A 21,692-nucleotide genomic window follows, 5' to 3' on the forward strand; every position below is an offset into this window, starting at 1 on the left:
AAGGTATGATTCCTATCTGTAGAGAACCCTAAAACTGAAATCTAGTCCTAAGTCTAAGTACAGGAAGGTGGAGAACCTCATTGTTGGTTCTAGACATCATTCTCCTAGCTCTAAAGTTTGTTTTCTTTCTTACCAGGCATTCTATTAACTGCTGTTTGTAATTTTGTCAGTATTTGTCATCACCTGATATAAGTTATATTTGCTGCCTCCTCAGTACTCATTTCCCTGACTCAGACATTTTTTTCTTGTCTTTATCTATATGGTAAATATAAAAAAATAATAAGTTTTACTTAAGATTTTTTGTCAGAAATGAGCTTACTTCTGAAAGCATTAATTTTAAATTTATGTCTTAGTAAGTTTAAGAGTTCCCTGAGGACATAGTGAGTAGAAGTCTACATTTAAAATCTAATCTAAAATTTTAAAATAAGAGATACAAGTGTAAATGATATCCCTAATTGCTATAAAGGAAATTGTGGGTTTTAAAGTATCAATAAATCATGGTGATATTATCCATTGGTTTATTTATTTTTTTCATTCTTATCTGCACTTGTGTCTTAACAAAAACCTAAAGTTTACCCCACTTAAAAAAAACTTGTACATATTTCGATTTACCCTAAATTTGTCCTCACTTAAACTTTAAGCATGTATCTCCTTTATTATATTCCAGATTTTAGTGAACACATTCAGTATACTTCAATACTTTATAGACATTGATCTTTTTTACTTTTGGCTTTGACCATTCCACACTGAAAATGATGATTTGTTTCCATGTTTTATACAGCTTCCAGCTCTCTTACAGCACCAATGTGGGAACATTATAGATAGTTAATACTTCCTCCGCACACACCTGCCCTGATGTCAATACCGTTTGCTAATGTATTGATATTAGAAAGGGAGGTAACTGCCCATTTTCTCCTCACTAAATTGTTTAAGAGAAAATGCTGATATGACATTTTGAAAGTTAATTGTGCTTTTTCTATAAAAGATTGTTTTGCAGTAAAGAAAACTTAGATAAATTGGATTTCCATTTCTTCTAGTTAGTAAGATAAGATATTGGCTCATTAGACAGTCTTAATTTTTATGATACAACTAGGCACTATTTGGGACCTGGGTATAGCACTATTTTTACTTTCCTTGTTCATTAGCACTGAATCCTGTACAGAATTGTCCTTCTCCCATGAGAAAACATCATATATTACCCATCGGTTAAGCTTTGGACCAAAGAGTGCAGTGACTACTGGTGTGTTCAGAATCCACATCCCCAGGGAGTGGGTTTTGGGTTTAAAATTCTAACATTCAGAAAATACTTATCACACACCCACTATGTACATACAAGGTCTATGGCTGGTAGTAGGAATATAAAAGGAGTAGAAATGTTCCTGGTCCTCAGGGGGCTCACAGCTTAGAGTGCAGATTGGACAAGACCAGCAAATCAGAAAATAGCTATGATGCAAAACAGAATGGTAACTACCTGAGTGATAGACATTGATGGGACGTCAAGGGAGAAAACCCTCCCCACTGGAACAAGGGAAAATTTCACAGGAGGAATCTTAGTAGCACCTGAAGTAGTTGCTATTTTTTAATTTATTTTATTTAATTGGGGAATATTGGGGAACAGTGTGTTTCTCCAGGGCCCATCCAAGTCGTTGTCTTCAATCTAGTTGTGGAGGACACAGCTCAGCTGCCATTTTCAATCTTTAGTTGCAGGGGGCGCAGCCCACCGTCTCATGTGGGAATCGAACCAGCAACCTTGCTCTTGAGAGCTTGCCCTCTAACAAACTGAGTCATCCAGCTGCCCCAGTAGTTGCTGTTTTTGGTAACATTAATAAGAAAACACGTTTACAATTTTATACTGCAATTATCTGTCCAGTAATTAGATTAGAAAAAATGTTCACACACATATAAGGTTGAATATTACTTATATGTATTTAAAAACACTGTATCCTTTCTCATTTAATTAAAACATTGAAATATACACTTAAATGTTATTCTAGTATTCTAAAAATGTTTGGAAAACTTTTTCTTAATTTTCAACACTGAAATCTACCTTAAGGCTTTTAGCAAGTCATTGCAACCCAATGAAATTAATGTTTTATGGTCTTAATAGTTTATAGGACTTAATTATATTTGAAGGTGTGATGAAGTAGCCCCATTTTTCCATTTGTTTATATGGTCTGAAATTACAGTTCTGCACAGTGGACATGTTTTATCTCTGTAAAATCATGAGGTAATGCATTCTTCAGAAAATATATGCTGACAGATGGGAAGAAAAACCTTCTGAAATTCATCTTGACACATTGAAAGAATATCATCCACTTCTAAACAAGTCACTCAATAATGTGGTCATGTAAAAAATTTTTACAAAACCTGTCTGAAAGTTCTCAGATATCCAAAAAATCCGAAAGCTTTAAAATGAGGTAGAATAAAGCCAGTAATATCCCAAGAATCTATCTGGTTATATTATCAAACTCCCCATAACTAACAAGGTAATTAAACCAAACTGGTATGGGAACAAAATTCAGTAACATTGACATAATTTTTCTAAGAGCGTATACCAGTAACCCTTGGATTTAAAAGATGTGCTGAAAGAAGGCACCAATATAATAAAGCATTTTGAGCCCATGAAAAGGAATTTCAAAATGAAGCCTAATTCCAATAATCCACAGTACTTCCCAGAAGCTCAAATGATCAAAAGTTAGGATTTAACAAGACTAAACTACAATAACGTGACAGAATGAAAGAGAACAGAAGGTCCTGCTAAGAATGCCAGTAACCAAGCATATCAAATCTTTGAGCACCTTTCTCTTAGAAAAGTAGGTTTACAATGACTTTTTTTTTTGCATAGAAGTTGTTAGAAGACCAGTTCCAAGAGAAATTCCATATATTTTTGGAGCTTAGATTTTCAGCACATTTTTTAGGCATGGAGTTTATCTGGATAGGAACATCTCCAGAATGAAGGCCAGGCCGTTCTCCCATCTGTCATGCTGCATGCCACATTGTGAGGTGCAGGCAGTCTCACTGTCTACAGTTTCTGGAGGACTGGCATGGTCCTTGGATACTTGTTGTCTGACCCAAATTTCTTTGAGTCAGGGCTCTGTTTCCTCTCATGACAGTTGAGTGGTCGGAGGCCTCACAGTGGTGGGAACAACAGAAAGTACTAGTTTACCTTTTCTGTCAGGGTCATCATTCTCAGACTCCACTCTACGTAACTTTGGTTGGCCCAGCAGCAGCAAGAAAGTTAGGTTTTAATGGGCTTTTGTGTTCAAATTTTTCCAAAATTTAAAATTATTAAAATTTGTGGTCTAATAGCTTTTTTTTTTTTTTTTTTTTTTTAACAGCTTTCCTAGTTAGGATCCTAATTTCTGGTCCTTCAATTTCTGCTTGCAAATTAGATGATTATTTCCTGAGCTCATCTCTTATAAGTTTGCCTGAAGTACAAAGCACAGTAAGCCTACAGTTATTCTCTTGCCAACCATTTCCCCCAGAACTACAGACTCAGTAGGCATGTGGCCTGCTTTCCCAGTTATCTTAGGCAACAATTTCATCAAATATTTTGCCCCTGTTAATTTGGGTACCCATTTTTACAGCTCTGTTATAGATTCCTTTATAATAAGTCTTGAAATCAAATTGTGCAAGTCTTCCAACTTTGTTCTTTTTCAAAGCTGTTTTGACTCTTATAGGACATTTGCAGTTCTATATTAATTTTAGACTCATCTTTTCAATTGCTACCAAAAAGACTGCCGGGATCAAAAACTGAAGCTGGAGAAGGAGGGGCTCCAGGAGGAGAGTTGGCAAATCAGGGAAGTCACTAAGTAGCCCTTCTGAAGCACTGGCATGGTGGCCAAGTGAAAGCTAGAGGGAAATCTGCTGACAAGGTTTGCAAAGGACTCTGGTGTCGAGGTCTGTGGAAGGCTGTGACCTTGCTATTGGCTGTGAGTTTGCAGTCAGGCATATGGTAGTGGGTTGCTATTGGTCAGCGGGGTGGGCAGATGGGAAGAACAGCTGGAAGAGGGTGCAGAGTGGAGAAGTCAGACTGGCACCTGCTGGAATCTCTTCATCTATCTCTCCTCACCTTTTTAAGTTGGAATATATCTTAGCCACCTGCAAAATGTATGATTTTAGGCAAGTCACTTAATCTCATGGGCTTCTGTTTCTTTAACTGTGAAATGGGGGAGGAGGGTAAGAATAGTTGTTTTCTCATTAATTTTTGTCAGCATTCATTGAGATGTCAAGGACTTAGTATAGTGACTGGTACATGCTAAATTTTCAATAATAAAATTTGAAATATGCTTATTATTCCTTCTATAGTGTATTCTCTCACCATTGTCCATCCTCACCTTAACTCTATGTTTTAGCTAAACCGAACTCCTTGTAGCGAGTCTCCATGTCATGACCTATCCCACCTCTGCCTTTACACATAGCTGAATGACCTTTTTTTCTCCCCTTGGGTAGAACCTGCTCATTCTCTAGGACTCAGTGACTCATCACTTCCTTCTGGAAGTCTCCTCTGATTCTCCCAGGCTCAGTTAGTGGTTGCTCCTTTGGGCTGTCTTAGCCTTCAGTGCTTAGTTATATCACAGTAAATTCTGTTTTTCTGTTACCTGCCCATCTTTCCCACTCTGTAAGCTATAGACTGTCTCCCTTGTTATGGTCCATGCCAGACCATAAACTCCAGATCATGTTTTCCTGGAGATTAGGAACAGTTTTGCTTGTCTTTGTAATCTTAGCTCCTAATATAGCACAAACTAAGTTCTTAAGAACGTTTGCTATAGCAGGTTCTCAAAAATGTTCATTGAATTAATGAATAGTGATGCATGATGAGGGCTCTACTAGGCATTATTATACTTTAGGGAGAAATATAAAGACAATGGAGGGAACGTTTTGGGATAATGCATGATAGGAATTCTAGAATCTGAAATTTAGTGCTTTGGTTGATTTTAAGGTATGCATGTTTCTGTTAAGAATGGAAATTCTCTTAATAGAAAGAATGACTGTAGACATTTTGTTCAAGGCATTGTTTATTAGCATTTTTTCAATACCTGTTACTTTAAGGCCTCTTCCAAAAATATTATTGAATGATCCATTTTTTAAAGAGTATTCTGTTTGTCAATGGTCATTTGTAATAGCTAAAAATGTAAAGTATCCTTGGCAAATTCTGGATCAGTATCCTGGGAACTATCTGTTAATTCCATAATGTCTGTATGAGTTCAATCATTTTAACAGTATACCTTGCCTCAGTCGATCAATAGCTTATACCTAAAGTTTCTGGCGATCTTTTAATAAAGAGAACAAGTAATTACTCTGAGGTTTTTTCCTTCAAAATTTCAGATTTCCATGTACCAATATGCTTGAAATAAAGTACATCTGTAAGGATTTTTTTTTCCTTACATATTAGAAATTTCTGGACAAATAATCATTAAGTTCCTTAAAATTTGGAATAAAAATGTCAGTGCATAGACTTAATATCAGAAGCTGTTAAATCTAAGGACTTCTGTGGGCTATAGATATTGACCTTTTCCAAAAACTTGTTTCTTTTCAAATAGATTCTTGCTTTGGTATAAATAAAAGTTGTAATAAATATGGAAATAATCACTCTCAACATCATATCACAATTTGTTAGGCTTATGATAATAACTGCCTCTCAATGCATCACAATTCTAAGATTAAGAAGAGTGATTTGTTAAATATTTTTGCATATTACAAATGAGTAAGAATATGATGAAAATCTCACTAGAGGAATGGGCAAAGGGCATATCGAGGGAGTCAGAAAAGAAGAAATAAAAATGGCCCATAAATATATGAAAAAAAAATTTAACCTCAGCAGTAAATAAATGCAAACCAAAACAACGAGATATCATTTTATTCTATCACAACAGCAAATGGTGTGAAGAAACAGATGTTGGAAGTATAAATCTGTACCGTCTTTCCTGCAATTTGATAGTATCTGTGGAGAGGCTTAGAAATGCTTTTAGCTTTGACTTCGGAATCCCACTTACAGAAATTTGCTCTAAGAAAATATTAGGACACATGCAAAAAGGTATAAATGTCAGCCTATTCACGGCAACCTTGTTTTTAAAATGGCATTGTATGGGTAATGTTCTTTTGCCTGGTTTCTGTGTGGAAGGACAGCCACTCCTGTAATACTTCTGGTCCTCCCATCACACGTTCCTCTCCAGGGCAAAAGGAGTAACTTGTTTGGTTGAGGAGTCAGGGCTCTGCTGCCTCCATTCTCACACTTGGGGATCTGCAGAGAGCATGTGTTCCCATCAGCTTCCTGCCACGTGGAGTTTTTATGGGGAAGACCTCCCTCCACTGGGAGGCCTGCAGTTTTCCAGCTCTGCCTGTGACTGTCTGGGAAACTCTCTTTAATTCCAGCTACTGTGTTAGGAATCTCATTGGAATGCATGTCTGATCCATGTCCTCCATCCAACTTTTATCAAAAATAAGGCTGATAATCTGATTTCCGTTGGTCTGACTCCTCTCTATTGCTCAGTTAGTATTGAACTGGGGTTCCTGATACCCTGCAAGAAATAACGATAACAAATAAAATTTGGATATCCCAAACCATGGATCAGTTAAAAAGTTATGTCTGTAAAACTGAATATGATACATCCATTCAAAATGATCCCATTGATGTATATGGGATCCCATTTATGTATATGATAAATGAAGAAAAGAAGACTCTAATATAGCATTTTGCATATGAACACATGTATTTATACAGTCTGTTCTTTTCCTCTCTTTCTTACCTCACCTATATTTTCTAAAGCTCTGCAAATATGTAAAAAATGATTAATTATAGTTTTGCCTGTTATAGGCTGTATTTACAGCTGTGTTTACTGTGTTAATGGTGGCTGGTATGTGCTTTCTCTTATTCTTTTGTCTCTCAGGTGGTTTCCTTGACAGGATGAGAAGGTCTTGGTTACAGACAGGAGATCTGGAATTGAGTCAGCTTTTCCCTGCGGGACAACTACTTTACTTGGACATCTTTCATAGGACCAGGCCCCCAAGTGGTCTGTGGCTACTGACTCCACGACTCTAACTTCTCTGTAGAGCCTTACCTCATCAGAAAGGAACTCACCTGTGGACCTAAATGAGGCAATAGTCATCTTGTTCCTCCCCTGCCCCGTTCAGTCTCCCTCCCAGGAAGCTGGAGCTGCTAAGCCAGTGCCTCAGCCATCCTGAGGCTGCTGAGGGTTGGGAGAATTCTCCCACTCAAGAGAATAAAACCATATGTGATAACAAGCTCAGGGAGAGCTGGTGCACAGAGTTACTTCCAAATTCCCAGAGATGCCCAAATCATTATAATTTGCAATGGCTCCTGGGAAATGGAATTTTCCATATAGGTGACGTTTCTAGATCGCTAAGATTTACTACTTTAAGAGCCTATGCTATTTTTCTTAATCTTTTTTTTGTTTTTTAATTTTTATTGGGGAATATTGTGGAACAGTGTGTTTTTCCAGGACCCATCAGCTCCAAGTCAAGTCGTTGTTATTTTATTTTATTTTATTTTATTTTTGTGTGTGTCAATCTTGTTGTGGAGGGTGCAGCTCAGCTGCAAGTCAAGTCATTGTTTTCAATCTAGTTATGGAGGGCGCAGCTCACTGGCCAATGTGGGACTCGAACTGGCTTCGAATGGGTGTTATGAGCGCTGCGCTCTAACCAACTGACCCAGCCGGCCACCCTCTTAATCATTTTTAATATAAATCTTACTGAAGGACTTTCAGCTTATTTCCACATTCAGCATTTTCTTGATGTTTCAGTCTCATCCTCATACAGAACGTATTTTATTGTGCTGTAGGATAGTGATGATCTCTGAGCACATTGAACCGTGTAGCCTTGAAGAGCAGCTTCTGGTTATATTTTCAAGGTCATGCCTGTGTTTTTTACATTGTCAAAGTACTTCCCCTGCTGGAAACTGTTCCATCTGACAATCTGTGTGCTTTGGTTGAGACCCTGCTATATTGAATTGGCATTTGGTGGGGAATGGCTCTGATAGCATCAAGATGCAGCATCTTATGGCAGACAAATTTCTGCCACCGTGAGGCCATTTCCATTTGGCTCTGAGTTTGCTGCTGGGTTTGGCCATTCTGGTTATAGTGGTCAGCAATCTGACTCCTGATTGAATGGGTCATTCTTATGGTTTGCAACAAGACTTCCATTCACCTGTTTGATGACCAAATTAAAATTCACATTTTGCTTTACAAACAGGTTACCTTATAGATTAATGGTCATTTACATTGTAATTTTAGGAACTGTGGTTCAAACAAATGAAGTCATTTTTCTAATCTTATTCACAATAAAATGTTTGTTAATTCAGGATCTGTTTCTGAGACTATTAGACTAGAAATCACAAGCTATTTCTAAGAGAATTCCGAGGGGACAGTTGAATGATCATGTACTCATCCATTTAATAACTCTATTCAACTTAATTAAGAAATGAAGTCTTTTACTGGTTTTCTGTTGCCTAAAGTATAAAGTACAATTGCTTTAACATTCTATCAGTCAGTTTGGTTGCCTAAAAGCACCCAAAACACAGTGATTTAAAACAAAAAGTTTTTTTATGTTTTATGATTCTGCGGGTCAGTGGGCAGCTCTTTTGGTCTGGGTCAGCTTGGCTGGAGTTAGATGGTCTGGGTTGGCCTCATATATCTGGGATGGCTGGGATGACTGGGGCCTCTTTCCATGAAGATTTTCATCCTGCAGGGGGCTGACTTAGGTGTATTATATTGTGGCAGAAGAGTTCCCAGTAGCAAGACAGGGCAAACCCAAAGTACATGTATTTTTCAAGCCTTTGCCTATGTCACATTTACCAATGTCCCATTGGCCAAAGCAACTTACATCGTCTTCTGTGCATGGGTACAGAGAGACTTGATTTATGAAGGTCATTACTGCAATGATCTATCACAGCATGTTCCAAGCTATTGTTCTAACCCTGCAGTTCCCAAACTGTGACTGAGGTGCCCTGGGAGGCTATGTTGAATTCATAGGGTGCGTGGTTGGATATTTTTAAAATTTGAGGGAAACATAATTATATTCTGTTGGACACAATGCAAGCTTGATGTAGGTCCCAGTGTCAGCACCATATGATACATCCCTTGTGGTGCTGTTGTATCTTTGCAAAGCCTAATTTTTGGTGGTTGCTGTATTTATATTTGTTCCCCATTTTGGAAAACTATATCACCAACAGTCAGGCTGCTTTTGGCATTCTCATCACCAATACAACACACTCAAATCAGTTTATGTTGGTGGATGTCAAATTGCCATGAATTCCACGTATAGATGCACTGACTGCTTCACTAGTCTCCTGGTATAACTGTGACTAAGCCTATTGACATATACATTATTTTATTATAAATTCCATTCTTTTTATTTCTCCTTTGTATTACAATCAGGGAATTACGTTTTTTTTTTTTTTTGTTGTTGTTATGTAGTTATATATATTATGGTAGATTACAATTTGATATGAATTCCATTTTAAGATAGTATTTGGAATCAGTAAAGAGCAGATTTCTTTTTTGCAGGAAAACCCCAGTTATTGACTTTCCCTGGAGGGCATATTGGCTCTGAGGGCAATATTACTGGGCCTGAATTTGAAAGAGTTATTAAATATTTCAAGAGATTATATTCTGTGTGTTAGTTTTCAAGAAACCTGACCTAATTTACCAGAGAAATCAGGCTTTTCAGGTGACCTCCTTTTTTTTTAAGTTAATTTTTGTTCTCTTGGCTGAACAGTGTTGTGCTTTTCATTCGAGGGACCAAGCTTGTCAGAAAAAAAAAAAGAAAAGAAAAAACTCTTTTGACTTAAGTTTTTTTTTTTCCCCTCTTAGGAAAAATATCCTTTGGGAGGTAAAATAACTGTGTGAGACATCCATATGGCAACTCAAAAGGCTTCCTGTTACTAATAACAAGGAGGCTGGAACCAGGAGGGTTTTGAGCAAAATGTCCTATTTGCTGTTTCCTGCTTGACAACATTCTATGTAACCACAGGAGTGCCCTTTTGTGGGAGAGGGTGTCTTACTGCCTGTTATTAACAATGTTACTTTTTCCAGTCAATCATATAATTGTTGAGAAGAAGGTAAAAGTACAATAGTTTGGGTTTGGGTCTTATCTTCCAAACAGGGGGTTGCTCCAATTTCAGAATGGCTGCTCTGCTTGATTGGACTTATCCAGCTTCAAAAGGAGAGGGAGTTCTTTATTCTAGACACTCCTTTGGAACTTCCTTCTTCTTGACACCTCTCCCCCAGCCCTGCTTTGCCCCAATGGGACAAGTGCTTCCCTAGGGACTTGCCTATTAGTCTGCTTAGTCACTGGTCTGGGTTATTGGTCAATCAGGATGGAGGGAAGGGGGGAATTTCTGGCTCTACAATTAATAGTTGCATAACTTAAATTCTCTGTGCCTCAGTTTCCTCATCTGTAAAACAGGAATTATAAGAATACCTAATCCTCACGGTTGTTGTGATAAAATATGTTAATATGTATAAATGGGAAAGAGGGATGGGGAGATAAAACCACACTGACTGAGACATTTAACAAAAGAATGTTTTGTTTGCCTCTGTTTCCCAGCTGGAGTTTTATTACAGATTGGTTGAACTTAATTGACTTCTGTAATCTTTTGATGGTGGGACTAGGAGAAAAAAACATCTAAAAGCAAAGTAGAAGGAGTCATCAGCTTGGGCTTTAGATTTAGAGGTTGGGCTTGTTGAAGTCTGTACCCCAGGTGGACCCATCTTAGCCCAGACAAATTAGTGACTGATAGGAAATGACTGTATTAGTTAACATTCATTTTAATATTGAGTACCTGCAATGTGCTAAGCTCTGTGGATACAACTAGTGACCAAGACAGGCAAGGTGGGGAGAAAAGACCATAAACAAACACAAAAAAAGTAAACAAGATAACTTAATGTGGTATCAATACTTTGAAGACTATAAAACCAAAATGCTACAAAGCAATCTGAGGTTGTTCACTGCCCGTGCTAAAGTTGGAGGCATGTGGGAGAGTCCACGCTGCGAACGAAGGATGGCTGTCACCAATACTAGGCCTGGGGTAACCCTACAAAAAGCCAGAACACTCCAAGCCCTGCTGCCACCTCCCAGCTCCCATAAGGTTCAGCCACTAACAGAGCCTCGTGAGGTATACAAGTTGGGTGAGGCAGGGTCTAAGGGAATCACTAGAGTGGGAAGGGTTGTGGTCACCAGGTTAATGTAAATTCTGGTTTGTTGCCAGTGCTGAGCCTGGAGCTATTCAGCAAAAGTTTCAGAGCACACCCAGACCAGTCACTGCCCACTGGGGCCTGCCAGACTCCAATAGTTTTCCAAGAAAGAGTGCAATGAGGGAGGGGCTAGCTGCTCGAAGAGAAAATGCCTCAGGTGTTGGGGTAGTTGGGTGGGGTGGGGTCCCAGTGAGTCAGCAGGGCGGACCAGTGGATCTCACCAGGCCAATCAGATTCAGATTTGACAGTGGTGGAGGCGGGCTTAACACGGGAAAGATGGCACCCACCTGCTGGCTGCATGGGAGGAGGACCTCACACAAGGAAAATGCCAGGCTGTCTTCCAGTCCTCCTGAAGCTATACACCTCAGTCTGCACCCCTGTATGTCTCCGATGCCTCCCGAATCATCGTCTCTCCACCAGAACCCAAGGTGAGTGCCTGCGAGCGAGTGAGTCAGTGCACGGGCCATTCAAGAGGACATCTGGGTTTCCCACAGCCTTCCGTCCCACCTGGATGGTGAGAATCCCCACTGTTTTTCACAGCCAGATTTTGTGGGGCTCCTTTTCCTGGCACCAGTACTCTAGACTGGGGAGCTTGGTGTGGGGGCTGGGGTCCGTCACTCCTCCGGGGGAACCTCTGCAGCTGAGATATCTCTCTTGATTCTCAACCGCCACACGGAGGTTTGGGGCCTGTTCCGCATCTCCACCCCTCCTATCAGTCTCGACGAGGCTTTATATTTTGAGTCAAAGGACTTCTGTTCGGCTAGACTTCAGATGGTTCTCCAGGTTTATTGTTCTATAATTTGGTTGTAATTTTAATGTGTTCATGGAAGGATGCAAGCACAGTGCTTATCTACTCTGCCATCTTGGATTTCTCCCAGCTGTTTCTTCTCAATCTCTCTTGGTGTTTCATTTTCTTCTCCCTGACCTCTGTATACTGGCATGCTCTCTTAGTCCTCAATTCTCTTTTCTACCTACGATCACCCTTGGAGATCTCATCCAGTCATGTGGTTTAAAATACCATCTACATGTCAGTGATTTGTATTTATATCTCTAGCCAAGATCTCTCACCCAATTTAAATCTAAAAGTGAACTCATGGTGTTCCTTTATAAATTTGCTCCACCCTCAGCCTTCTTCTCAGCTGATGCCTACTTCATTCTTCTAGTTGGTCAGGCTACAAATTTTGGAAGCAACTTTACCCTCTCTTTTTCATACTCTGCATCCAACCCACAAGCAAATCCTGTTGCCTTTACCTCCAAAATACATCCAGAATCTGACCCCTGCTAACCACCTCCACTGCTACCATTCTGGTATAAAACACCATCATCTTTCTTTCAGATCACTGTAATAGCTTCCAAATTGGTCTTTTCTGTGTCTATACTAGCCACTCTACAGTCTATTCTCAACACAGTAGTCAGAGTGATCCTTTCAGAATTGAAGTTATACATGTTATTCCTCTGTTCAAAATGCATTGAAGGGACCCCACTTCACTGAGAGTAAAAACCCAAGACTTCACAATGCCCTGCAAGGTCTTGCATCATCTGGACCCTTGTGACTTCTCTGAGCTTGTCCTCAACTGCTTTCCCCTTTGCACACTTCACTCCAGCCCTCCTGGCCTTCTTGCTAGACTTCTAACATGTCAGGTATGCTCCTACCTCAAGGCCTTTCCTCTAGCTGTACCCCGTGTCTGGAATGCTTTTCACATCAGCATGGCTCCCTCCTGAACCTCTTCCAAATCTTTGCTCAAATCTCACCTTCTTGGTGAGGCCTGTCCTGACCACTCATTTTAATATTGTAACCTGCTCCTCACCTCTACCACTAGCACTTCTGTTCCCTTTACTCTTCTCCATTTTTTTCATCATAATGCCAATGATCTTCTAATAAACCATGTAGCTTACTTACATATATTTATTGGTTCTGATGTGTCTTTCTCTACTAGAATAGAAATTTTAAAAGACTAGGAGATTGTCTTTTTCACTTGTATCTGTAGAGTCTTGAGTTCTTGGCACATAGGAGGTATTCAATACATTTTTATAGAATGAACATATGATTCACCCATTAAGACTGAGCACATTGCTGATCTAATCAAATCAGAGTTCTCTTAGCAAGAAAGAAAGGAGAATAGCTGTTGGGTGAGCAGTTAACAATATCTGACATGGATTCTAAGATGCACAGCTACACACTGGGGAAAATTGAATTATGGATTGATTGAGGAATTATTTGAGCCTTTTCTCAAATCTGTTATGCAAATTAAAGGAGCTGCAGTTTATTTCCTGAACTGACTTTACTTTTAACAAGAAGTAAAGTAGGTCATCTTTATGGATTGTATGAAAGAGTGGTAGCATTGAAATGGTTTTAACCTTGCAGGGATGCCATATTACCAAGGATGGAATGATGTAGGGATTATGTATAAAGGCACATGGTTCCTGGCACAGAGGGAATACTCAGTAAATATCTGCTGAATTTTGCCCAGGGCTATTTTTACCTGTAAAGTAATCAGAGGAATATATAATACAATATGTTGAATATATCATTGAACCTTACTGTTGGAAAGGATTGAAATGATGTACATCCTCTTCAGTGTTCTTCACTGATAAATAAAAATGAGCTGAGCAAAAATGAGCACAGATAAGCTAAAGTCTGCCTTCCTTTAAATTTTACTCTTTGGCACTCCAGAACAAATCTATTCACTTTTATACATGAGATCCTGTCGAATATTTGAAGGCACCGATCATGTCTTCTCTTCCACAACGTAAACATACTCCAGTTTCTTATTTAGCTTAGTTTTGACAATCTTCACCATCTTGGTCACCCTGTTTTTGATGAAATGCAACTTCACAATATAGTTTTAAAAAGTTAGTGGCCAAAGTCGTTGACAGTGCTCCTAATTGAGTCTGATAAAATGAAGTAGAGAGAACTCACTTTTAATAAGGTAATATGCTGAATGTATTAGTAAGGACCCATGGTTGCAAATTACAAAAGATCCAGCTCAAATCAGTTTACCATAATGAATAGATACATGAATACACAAGTAGGTAAATGAAGTAAGTCAGTAAGTAGGTAAGTAAGTAGGTAAGGGGAGGAGGTATATTGACTAACAAATTAAAAGTGAGAGATATGTCTAACTTTAGGTAGAGCTGGAGATCCAGGGGCTCAGATGTCATCTAAACTCTGTCTTCATTGCTAAGCTCTGTTTTCCTTTGTGTTTTCTTTAGTTATAGGCAGGCTCTCTCCAAATATTACTTAGAAGCTCCGGGTTTACATCTTACCAAATTAGCAACTCCACTCAGTACTAAGAACAGAATTCTGGAGAAAAGCCAACATTTAATGGAATAGAAGGACTCTTTGATGATCTTCCAGGATGTAAATTCTGTCATAAAGGAAATGATTTCAGAGTAGTATGTGTACAACATAACTTGCTATAACTGGCTCCATATTGGCTTTTAGTGACAGCTGCTTCCTTTTGAATGTACTCACAATGCTTCTTACTTTGTGTCTTCCAGAATTCTTTCTGGAATTGACCTCAAATTCATGATTTGGAAGTTGTAGAATCTATCCTTTTCGAATTTTGGAAATTAAGACATCATTTCTCTGTCTTTTATCTTTTGATCCTTTTGCAGTTCACACTGATTCTTCAGAGATATGATAGTCTAACAATAATTTATTGTTACTATGTAAAAGTATTTTCCTCATTCATACTTGTATGTTCTTGTCTTCTGAGACAGGAATTCATTTTAGGCTTAGAAACTTGAATCCCTTAAAATCAACCATTTAAATCATGCCTCTTATAATCTGCCCACCTGCCTTGACATTCTAATTCCACGTCAAAGAATTTTTCAGTTTGGATCTTTGGTTTTAAGAAACAGTCAAGCAGGTTAACTGTAGACTGAAGAAAGTCTTATTCTAAGGTTACATGTAGCAGTGAGGAAGAAGGGGAGCTCATAGAATAGAGCTGTGGATTTCATGGAGGTTGGTGCCCATGAGCAGGTCCTCAGCAGAAGAAATTTGTGAGTCTCCTGCCTAGTATCACATCAGTTTTTGACTCAGTCAATTGTGACTGTGATCTGTGACTCACTATTTTTCTTAATATGCTTTTTTTAAAAAAAAATAAACAGCTTTATTGAAGTGTAACTGGCATACAATAAACTTTACACATTTAAAGATACAAATTAATAACTTTTGACAGGTTACGCCTGTAAACCATTACCACAATCAAGACAGTGAACATATTTATCACCTCCAAAACTTTCCTCATATCCTTTTGTAATCCTTCTCTCCTCCTCCCCGCTCCTCCTTGTGTCATCTGTTTTCTGTCACTGTAGATTGGTTTGCATTTTCTAGACTTTTGTATAAATAGAATCATAGTATATACTTTTTTTTTTTTACTATTATCTCTCAGGATAAGTATTTTGAAATTTATCCATGTTATTGTGTATATCAACATTTATTTTTTTATTGCTGAGTAGTATGCATAGTTATTCCACATTTTGTTTAACCATCCACCTGTTGATGGACATTAGGGTTTGAGATTTTGGCCATTATAAATAAAGGTATTTTGAACATTTGTGTATATGTTGTATACTCGTATATGAACACAGACTTTTTTTTTGCTCATAAATAAAGTTTTATTGGAACACGTTGGAGCTCATTTGCATACATATAGTCTATGTCCACTTTTGTGCTGCAAGGGCAGAGTTGAGTATTTGCGACTGAGATAGTATGAACATAGGCTTTTATTCCTCTTGGGTAAATAACTAGGAGTGGAATGGCCGGAACAAACGATATGTGTATATTTAACCTTCTATGAAACTACACACTATTTCCAGAGTGGTTGTATCATTTAACATTCTCACCAGAAGTATATAAGATCATCTTCATCATCTCTTGGTATGGTCAGTCTTTTAATTTTTACCTATTCTAGTATAGTGGTTTTTCATTGTCATGTTAATTTGCATTTCTCTAATGACAAATGATGTTAAATATCTTTTTATGAGCTTACTTGCCATTTATATGTCTTCTTTTTTGAAGTGTCTATTAAAATCTTTTCACCCCAGTTTTGGAGATATAATTGACATATAACATTGTACAAGGTTAAGGTGTACAACACAATAATTTGATACATGTATATATTCTGAAATGATCACCACGATAAGTTTAGTTAACATCCATCACCACACACAGTTACAATTTTTTTCTTGTAGATCTCTTAAGATCTACTCTCTTAGCAAGTTTCAAATATACAATACACTATTGTTAACTATAGTCACTATGCTGTATGTTATATCCCCAGAACTTATTTATCTTATAACTGGAAATCTGTACCACCTTCACCCATTTCCCCGACCCTTGCCTCTGGCAACTACCAACCTGGTCTCTATGACCATGAGTTTAGTTTTTCCATATTCCACATATAAGTGGTATCGTACAGTATTTGTCTTTGCTCTCAAGATTGAATGGCAGGATATCCTTATTTTTTGCCTGAATAGTATTCGTGTGTGTGTGTGTGTGTGTGTGTGTGTGTTTCCCATTTTCTTTATCCATTCATCCATGTTAGATACTTAGGCAGTTTCCATGTTTTGGCTACTGTAAATAATGCTGCAATGAATATGGGTGTGTAGATGTCTCTTCAGGATGACGATTTTTTTTTCTTCAGCTATATACCTGAAGTGGAATTGCTGGATCATTTGGTAACTCTATTTTTAATTTTTTGAGGAAAGTCCATACTGTTTTCCATAGTGGTGATACCAATTTATATTCCTACCAACTGTGTACAAGGGTTCCTTTTTATCCATATCCTTGCCAGCATTTGTTATCTCTTGTTTTCTTGGTGATAGTCATCCTAAAAGATATGAGGTGATGTCTCATTTTGGTTTGGATTTGCATTTCCCTAATGATTAGTGATGTTGAGCACCTTTTCATGTACCTGTTAGCCATTTGAATATCTTCTTTGGAAAAACATCTGTTCAGGTACCTTGCCCATTTTTAAATTAGATGATGATGATGATGGTGATGATTGTTATCTCTTGGGATCAATGTCCCTCCTTGCCTGGTGTTCAGTGTCTTAAAAACCATTGCTTAATATGTTCATCTGGGTTTTTAGTTGTTTCAGATGGGAAGGTAAATCTGGTCCCTATTATGTCATCTGGACCAGAAGTTAGAGATCTTAGACCTGTCTTCTTGCACCTTCTTCTCATTCCAATATGGCTTCCTGTCTTTCTGTGCTAGGATTACATTTACTCATCGTTTTTGCTTGCTCATTGTTTCCTTGAAAGTGTGACTTTCTTATTGCTCCCTTTTTCTTTTTGAATGCATCATTTTTCCTTCAGTTTTTGTGGACAATTCTATAGATGAGTTGCCCTTGTGTTAAATGCCCTCCTCTGACAGGTAGCTGGACGATGTGGAATAGGTTCTGTGATGCAAAACAAGATTGAATACAGTTGCCCCATCTGCAGCCAGATGCTGGACAGTTTTTTTTGGAAGAGCTGTTGGACCTGACAGGCCTATGCAGAGCAAAGGCCATTTGTATTTTATAGAAAGAAAATAGTAGGTGAATAATTCAATTTACCTTTTTCTCATCTTATGCCCCTTTACCAGACTAGAGTGTAAGCTCCTTGAGAACAGATGCAGTATCTCATTTATTACTGCATTCTCACCATCTAATATAATACCTGGGACTTAATATCTATACTTATATCTATGGAACAAATGAACATATACTGTCTGCCCTCAAGTAATCCTACCACTGTTTTTTTCTGACATGAACATAGCTCAACAAAGTCCTTCTCATTGTCCGAATCCTTTCTTAGTTTTATTATAATTATATGCCATTCTTGTTTTTCATCACTGTTTATACTGTAAATTTCACCTTTGGAGACGGTTATTTTGGGATTGCTCTACCACCTAAGAGAAGTTAAAGGTTGGCATTTAGAGGGAGATTTTCAAGAAGACTTTAGCCCTGATCCACTTATCTGAAGTGTGCTGGATTATGTCTTTGCAGAACTTGTCAAATTGTTGTGGTGCGAATGTCCTTTTAAAGTGCTGTTCTGTGCTGATTTGTAGTTTCTAAGCAACATTGTTAGGCTTATGAACTTCCATCTCCACTTAAAAAATGGTGAAATGGCCTGTGGGATAAACCCTAACCTAAATTTGTCCTTAGAAGATGTAATTAGCCTCTGATTCTAAACACTTCAGGAATAGCTTAAAAGGGAGTTAAAAAAGCACTTTGACACATAACTATAGGCATTGAGGAACATTATCCACTGAAATATTTGCTTAATTTTAATAATTGACGAAAAGTGACTCATATTATTTGTAAAGGACTTAGCACACAGTCTGACACAAAATGAGAGTTCACTACATGTTAGCTATTGCTGTTGCTAAAGAATTTTCCTTTGCATCTTTCTTCTCTAGGCCTGTCTCTGTTATGATTCCTGGATACCATATTCTATGGAAATACAAGTTACTAAAAATCCTGTGAAAGAACAGTTGACTTGTGCTTTATTTTTCGTGCACTAAATTCCCATTTGATCTGTTTTCTAGTGTGAAGGCTTGTGTCACTGTGGTTGTAGTTGGTGTTTAATCCCTTTCCCTTTACATCCTCTGCACCATCTCCATCTAAATGCAGCCCTGTCTCTATTGTTCATCTCAACATGGCCCATCAGTGGCTGTAGCTTCTTCAGGTGCTTACAGCCAAAGCCTCCCTGCTTCACTATGGGGTTACAAACAACAATTGCCACAAATAACAACAAATAACAACAAATAACAATTGTTACAAATAACAACAGCTAATATTTGTTGACTGCTTTCTCGGGCTGAACTGTGTAGCACTTAACATCTATTATGTCATTTAACTAACACAACACATTTATGTAGAAGAAGTCAAGTTTGTGAGTTTTGGTGTCCTATTAAGGCAATGCCACTGTGTCATTCCCCAAGTTTTGGGCAAGTCTTATTTAAGTGTTCTATCCATGTCATAGCTTTGCTACTGGGTATCCATATACAGATATACCGCGTCTGTGATTAAAAGGGGTGGGATATGTGTAGGGGAATAAGCATCAGCTCCCAGAGGCTAGAGTGGAGGAGATGTGACACTGAACAAGAAATACAAAGGGAAGTGTATTAGTTTTCTCTTGCTGCTGAAATGAATTACCATCAATTTACTGGCTTAAAACAACACAAATTTATTATCTTATAGTTCTATAGGTTAGAGTCTAATGTGGGTTTCACTGGGCTAAAATCAAGGTGTCAGCAGGACTCCATTCTTTTCTGGAAGCTCTAGGAATGAATCAGTTTCCTTGTCTTTTCCAACTTCCGGGGGCTGCTGGCATTCCTTGGTTGTGACCCTCTTCTGTCATCAAAGCCAATAACGGCTGAGTCATTCTCATTGTGCTATATCTCTCTGGTTCCTTCTCTTCTGTCTCCCTCTTCCATCTGTAAGGACCCTTGTGATTACATTGGGCTCACCCAGATAATATAGGATACTTTCATTTCAAAGTCAGCTGTAATCTTAATTCCATTTTAACTCCCTTTTGCTATGTATCCTAACATATTCACATGTTCCAGGAATTAGGACATGGGCATTTTTGGAAAGCCATTACTTTACCTCCCACAAGAAGTTAAATCCTTCTTGTTGGGGCCTTGTGGACTGGCCATATCTCTCTCATCCCAGGAGAGTCTCCTTATAGGGTCAATGTTGGTGATCCACATTATACTTATAAATAAAATAATGCAGACTTTATTGAATGCCTATGTGCAACATGCCACAGCAACCACAGCAAACATTTTACTTACACTACCTATTTTAATTTTCCCCACAATCTTGCAATGTAGTTATTATGCCCATTTTATATATGAGGATCTATAAGCTCAGGGAGGTTAAGGAATGGATCCAAATTCATTCAGCTACTATGTGTTAATTTTCTTGGCTGTCCAATAAATTACCACAAGCTTTGAAGCTTAAAACAATACCCACTTATTAGCTCACAGTTCTGTAGGTCAGAAGCATGGTCACGATGAAGCTCAGTTCTTTGCTCATGTTCTCACAAGGTTAAAATCTGGGTATTGGTCCAGATGCTTTTTTTTTTCTTTTTTCTTTTTCTTGGAGGCTCTGGGGAAGAATCTGTTTACAACAAGAATGAGCTTCATTCTTGTTGTTGGCCAGATTCAATTCCTTGGGGTTGTAGGACTGAAGTTGTTGTGTTCTTGCTGGCTTTCAACTGAGGTCACTCTCAATTTCTAGAAGCTACCTGCAGCCCCTGCAAGAGGGATCCCTCCATCTTCAAAGCCAGTAATAGAGACTCTCCCTGTGTGGAATCCCTTTCATGCTTCACATCTCTTTTGCCAGGAAAATCTCCATCCCTTTTAAGGGTTTACCTGATTAGGTCAGGTCCACTAGGACTCTTTTTTTTTTAAGGAGAACGCAGCTCACAGTGGCCCATGCGGGGATCGAACCGGCAACCTTGGTGTTATTAGCACCATGCTCTAACCAACTGAGCCAACTGGCCACCCCAAAGCTCTTTTTAAAGATCAACCCTTGCATATAATATAAACTAATTAAGGGTGTGGTATTCCATCATACTCAAGGGGAGGGGATCTTACAAAGGCATGAGTCACTGGGGACATATTAGAATTCTGCTTACCTCAAAGGGGGAAAGCCAGGCTTGAATCCATGTATATTGGATTCCAACACCTGTGCTCTTTTCACTAGGCCAATCTGCATGCAAAGACAAAGATCCATGTTTTTTCCAACACAAAAGGTGGAAATGAAGCAGCAGGCATTGTGCTCAGGAGAGCAGTTCAGGGCCCTAAGTGCTGCTGAAGCCCACGTGTATTGTTTGATCTGCTGGCTCTCTTGGTTGGTGTGGGCCAGCTGCTGTGCCCACAGCTCCTCCAGCTCTTGCTAGATCTCCTCCTTCAACTTCTCAGAGTCCTGGGCCAGAAATGAGTGCATTCCTTGGTAAGGGATGTCAATTTCTTCCACAAAGCACTTGCATTGTTAGTAAGAGACAGATGCGGTTCCAGTTTTTCTTTGTATGCTCCAGTTTTTCCTTACAGGCTCTGTTTGTCTTCGGGTTCTGGTTTGTCCTTGCTGTCCCATAACTTATATCCACTTTTCTTTTTCTTATCTGCCAGACCTGCTGACCCACAGTGACTCAGACTGACCACCAGGCACTGAGGCAACTGCTTTCATTTCTTCCTTCACCAGCTCCCGTTTTTCTGGTCTCTGCGTAGTGACTTTTCTCTGATTCGCCACACTTCCCCTTGTAGACTTTTACTTCCCTAGCTTCTCTTACAGTTGTATAAAGTTTAATCTCTGCAAAAACAACCAAATAAAGAAACAAACAAGCAAGCCCACCAGTCATTGTGATTCTGATTTCCTGATTGAGCTCTGTGTGATAGAATGTCCCTCAGCCTTTGTATACGTTGGTTTCTCTATCAGGAATGCCTTATTCTTTCTTTCTCTGTTGTGTTTCAATCCATCT

At 38.6% G+C, this 21,692-nt stretch overlaps 1 non-coding gene and 1 pseudogene across 1 annotated transcript; both read right to left on the reverse strand.

The window, feature by feature from the left end:
* Positions 1-2,121: 2,121 nt before the first annotated feature.
* On the reverse strand, positions 2,122-6,406 carry LOC117027095 (E3 ubiquitin-protein ligase RNFT1-like; annotated as a pseudogene).
* Positions 6,407-20,640: 14,234 nt separating this feature from the next.
* TRNAI-AAU (transfer RNA isoleucine (anticodon AAU)) lies at positions 20,641-20,714 on the reverse strand. The gene has a single exon. It is a non-coding gene; the product is annotated as a tRNA-Ile (tRNA).
* Between the last annotated feature and the right edge of the window lie 978 nt (positions 20,715-21,692).

Source organism: Rhinolophus ferrumequinum, chromosome 9 (genome assembly GCF_004115265.2).
Source record: "Rhinolophus ferrumequinum isolate MPI-CBG mRhiFer1 chromosome 9, mRhiFer1_v1.p, whole genome shotgun sequence".
NCBI classification, from domain to species: domain Eukaryota; kingdom Metazoa; phylum Chordata; class Mammalia; order Chiroptera; family Rhinolophidae; genus Rhinolophus; species Rhinolophus ferrumequinum.